This window comes from Aythya ferina (genome assembly GCF_964211825.1).
Source record: "Aythya ferina genome assembly, chromosome: 4".
Lineage (NCBI taxonomy): Eukaryota > Metazoa > Chordata > Aves > Anseriformes > Anatidae > Aythya > Aythya ferina.
In genome coordinates this window covers 52,530,950-52,535,735 of record NC_140300.1, presented here as the reverse complement: position 1 = coordinate 52,535,735, position 4,786 = coordinate 52,530,950, and the positions used below count along the sequence as shown (strand labels likewise).

At 55.0% G+C, this 4,786-nt stretch overlaps 1 long non-coding RNA gene across 1 annotated transcript in view; it reads left to right on the top strand.

Annotated features, from left to right (window-relative positions):
- LOC311436598 overlaps window positions 1-623 on the top strand; it is an 8,486-nt gene extending 7,863 nt beyond the window's left edge. The window contains exons 2-3 of the long non-coding RNA XR_014692959.1: window positions 55-246; window positions 445-623. This is a non-coding gene — a long non-coding RNA (uncharacterized lncRNA). The remainder of the gene's footprint in view (window positions 1-54; window positions 247-444) is intronic.
- Window positions 624-4,786: the final 4,163 nt, after the last annotated feature.

The following is a 4,786-nucleotide window of genomic DNA, read 5'->3' as shown; positions in this document are numbered from 1 at the left end:
TTTGTTGTTTCTTTAAAACCTCTCTCTGATGCCCAGCAATGGATTTCTTTGCAGAAGGAGCCCGTCTTTTTATCCCGGGGTTCCTCAGAAGCCGAAAAGCCCGGCTGCTCCCTCCCGGCCCGGCCCAAGTGAGCGCAGAGGGCAGCGGAGGAGCCCCTGCGGCGGCTCTGTGACTGCGTGGGGGGGGACATCCCCAGTTTGGCTCCAGCCAGGTGCCTGTCCCTTTGCCCTTCTCGCCCAAGGCAGGTAAGAAAAGCAATGTACGGTCCCTTCTGCAGCTGCTCGCCCCGCATCTCGCCCCTCCCGATGCGGGCAGGGGCAGCGGTGCTCGGGGTGGGGGGAGCGCAGGTTAACACACGGCTGAGCTCTTGCGCCATCCACCGTCTTGTCTGGCAGGGAGAAAGCAAACTTTTTTTTTTTCTTCTTTTGGCACCGGGATTTAAGATTTGCGCCGCCGAGGATTTTGCAGACCTCGTTGATTGCCCCCGGGAGAAGGGGGAGGCTGGATGCGGCCCCAGGGTATGGACCGTAAGGCTCACCCGGGGCGGCTGTACGGGCGGTGAGGATCTCCGCTTTAACGGGAACGAGTGTTAACGGCTAATTAAATTGGATCGGAGCTGAAATGTTCGTCCCGTGGTTTTGTTTTTCAGGCCGTTCGCACTTTAAAAAAAAAAAAAAAAAAAAAGGCAGAGCGGTGTGCTAGGTTAACAAAAAAAAAAAAAAAAAAAAAAAAAAAAAAAGAGAGAGAGAAACAAAAAGGAAAAGGAAAACAAGCTGCAGGAAGATGCTGGGAGCAGAGGAGAGACCACAGGCTTTTGGCCGGGCGCCCCTCGACGGCTGCAGGCGGCGGGGCTAGTGGCCACAAGGGATGCCCGATTTCCCGATTTTCTGGCTACAAGGGGGAAGGGGGACACCGCACCTGCCCTGCTGCTCGACCCACGGCTCCCGGGACGAGGCAGGTCTTTTCTGGGGACCGGGGCGCGGTCCCGGAGGCGGGAGCAGCGCAAGGTGTCCGCCTGCAGAGGGGAGGAAAGCTCCAGGCTGTCTGACTTGGAAAGCCTCCACTTTCCCACAGCTTTTTCAATCCCCAATACTTTTCACACCCTGTTAGGAGTTAATGCCGCCGAAACCGCTAAACGCTTCCATGCCTGAAGGTACGCCCCGACGGGGGCTGCGCCTCTCGCCCCCCGGGGGCCGGCGGGGCTGCAGCGCCGGGCAGGGGCTCGCTTCCCTATTCGAAATTCCTCGGATGCTTCGAGTCTGGGCTAACTCCTCCGGCCTGTTGCCTTTCTAGGGGAAGGATTCCCGGGATACTTTTTCGGGAAGCGCCGGGGGACGCAGCCGGAGCCGCCCCAGCTCCATGGGGGTATGGCAGACGGCAGCCCCCCGGCGGCTCGGCTGGGGGGGCCGCAGCCAGCCCCTCCGTGAAGCCGGCGGCGGAGAGAGTTCCCGGGGGGCGAAGGGGGGAATAGAAAGCAGGTGAGACCTTGCCTGCAGTCGGTAGATCCCCTTTCTAATTGAATTTTTATTTATTTATTTATTTATTTATTACTTTTTCGGGAGCCCAGACGGGGGAGAGGGGGCAGTCTCGGCGTCTGGCACCTTTCAGACGGACCTCGCCCTTGGTGTGCCCCCAGCCTGATCGCTCTCTCCTCAAGGCCGAGGGCAGGGAGAGGACCGCTCCTTCCCTCATCTCACCGCGACGGTGGCCGACCTGCACCCACGTTGAAAGGCAGAGCCTGGAGGGCACGTTTTCTGCCCGTTTTCCCACTGAAGCCCACCGTGGAAATTCTGGGGGACTTCTCTTGCCACTTCTTTGCCAACCTGCCAACCGCCTCCCCAGCCAAACTGGCTGATTTTGGGGCTGGCTCTGCCTCACCTGGCTTTGGGGCCATGCCGGACCGAAGGAGCATCCCCTGGCGGATGGGTCTCTCCCTTAGGGTGGGCTAAAGAGATTGGAAGCATCACCCCTCAGCTCCACCCGTGCTTCCCTCGAAAGCTTGTGGCGGGGAAGGTAAATCCGTCAGCAACGTGCACTTGGCGGAGGGAGGATGCCCGCACCCCAGCAGCTCCATAAACCCACTTTGGGGCGGGCACAGGAACCAGGCGGATCTCCCCCTGCTCGGTGTGACCTGGGGCCGGGTGTCGGCCATGTCCTGCCCGGCACTGGGAGGGTTTGGACCTCCTGGCAGTTATTCACGCGGGACAGAGACCCCCGGGGCTAGAACTGGGAGGACCCTCGGGAAGGGATGCTCCGGGCGGGGACGGGGATGTGAAGCGAGCGCTGGAGGGGCCGGCAGCTGGGTGGCCACGGCGGGCCCTCATTACAAGGTGTCACCCGCCGAGAGCTGTCACCGCCTGCTGTCCGCAGGCACAAACCCCCCGCCAGCCGCGGGCAGGTAACAGGCGGCACCGGAGAGCCGCAGATGCCGGCGTGACCCTCCCCGGTCCCCCCCCTCCACAGTCCCCCCTCCGCTCCTGCCCGTCCCCCGCCGCCGCCGCTGCCCCACTCCTCCCGCAGCGGAGCGCCGCAGCACTCGGAGAGAGAAAAGTACCAAACTCATGGTGTGCACAAAGATGGTGTCTTTTTTTTGTTTGTTTGTTTCGAGGCATTTTTATTTTATTTTATTTTATTTTATTTTATTTTATTTTATTTTATTTTATTTTATTTTATTTTATTTTATTTTATTTTATTTTATTTTATTTTATTTTCATTTTATATTTTTTCATTCCTTTTCATTTCATCCTTTAATCTATTTACTATTCCCGTGCTGGCTCTGTTCCTCTGTTCGTGCCTTCCTGCGCAGGCAGCAGCTCTGCCTGGGGAGGGGTTGTTTCTTAAAACCTAATCGCGCCCTCCCCACAGGTCTGAGAGCAGCAGAGTGGGAGCGACCCCCTCCACCCCCGGCACATCTGTCCCACTTCTCAGGTCCTTCCGTGGGTGCACGGCGGCTCCGCGTGGGCTCAGCGTGGGGGGAAAGGCGCCCCGGGCTGTGCACGGCGAAACACGTGGGGGTGCGTGTGTATAAGTGGCTATACATCTCTGCATATGTGTGTATAAATACCTGCGCATGTACCATTAATATATGCTAAATTAATACAATCGAATATACATTGCATTATTTTAGTTACCTTATTAAATAACAGGAAATTAGTCCTGCAGTTTCCCTTCATTTGCGTCATGAACTCCAAGATCCTCAACAAATAAAAACTGGGGAATATTTAGATATGCTTTTACATATTAAACATAAACAAAAGACATTATACTGTACATATAAACACATATCAACATGGATGTATGGATGCGCATACAAATTTTATTGGAATACTCCGGTATTTAATAGGGCAGGATAGGGCAAGTGATGTGCTATGATGTGATATGACAGAGCGTTCCTTGGCCAGACCCCCCCAGGGCTGGCAGCTCTGACCGACTCCCCCGATTCCCGGCAGGCTCCGGCCACCGCGGCCCCGGCCCGGTCCGGATGTGTCCCGCGAGAAAGGGGCCGTGATTTGCCCGCCGCTCGGCGGGGACTGCGGCGCTGCTGCCCCATGCTCGGGGAGAGCGGGGCAGTGGGAAACGAGCGAGCTGAAAACCGAGATGGCTTCTAGCCTGGGGAGCTTCTGCACGCCGGGAGGATCGGGGGGTCCGCGGCAGTTTGGCGGAGAACGCAGTGAGAGAGTGTCTTTGGTGATTGCATGTGATGTACGGCTTTTCCCCGCAGAAATAAATCTTATCCCAGAAGGCAAGGGGCGCCTGGAGTTATTGGCATATCTCGATATCCCCTCTCCGCCCCCTCCAAAAAAAAAAAAAAAAAAGGACTAAAAAGGAGAAGGACTACTGTAGGAAGTAAGCAAAGGAGCCCCGGGATGAAGTCCTTTCCCGGTGCGTTGCGGAGAGATGAGGGCTGCTTTTCATCCGTACCTCTTTTTCAAAACAGTCCTGTGCCTCCAGTAGTAAGATGTCAGCTCAAAACCGGCGTTTCCAAAATTCACGTGGCACAGACCAGATTTTTCAAACACCTTGAGAAATATGAAAGAACAGGCATTTCCCCGCTTTTTTTTTTTTTTTCTCTCTCTCTCTTTTTTTTTTTTTTTTTTTTTTTTCCTACAACTGCAGGCTGCGGGATACGAAAAATGTGGATAAATGCATCCATCCATCCCTCATGTATAACATGCCAGAACAGCGATTTCAAACCTGAATCGGTAATTCAGCTGAGAGTAAAAATAAATAAATAAATAAAAAACAACAACAATAAAAGAAAACGGGGAAAAAGAAAACCGCAGTCATTTTGGCTATTTGTTGATATTTTCCCTTCGGTTTCTTGCACGAAGAGCCGAGAGCGGGCAAACAGCAAGGCAGAGGGAGCTGCCGAGCGCCTGGAGCCGGGAGCTGCGAGCTCCCCGCCGTGAGTCGGAGGGCTTTAAGGAGCTCTGCCTTCCCTTGGGGGAGCTGAGGATGGCGTTTCGGGGCAGATACGGGGCCAGGCGGACGGGCAGGCCAGCTCCCCGCAGGGCACGGCTGCCCGCCCCGTCGGGGCCGCGCCTCCGGCTCGGCCCCGGGCTGCGCCTCACACGGGGCCAGGAGCAGCAGGCGAGGAGGAAACGAGCGGGCTTGCGGTGGTGAAAGGGGAAAGCTCTTAGACAGTAGCGGTCAAGAAGAAGAAGAAGAAGAAGAAGAAGAAGAAGAAGAAGAAATTTAAAAAGAAAGAAAAAAAAAAAGAAAAATTAAGAAAAAATAAGGTTAAAAAAATAAAAAGAGAGAGAAAAAAGGGGAAAATAAAAAAAG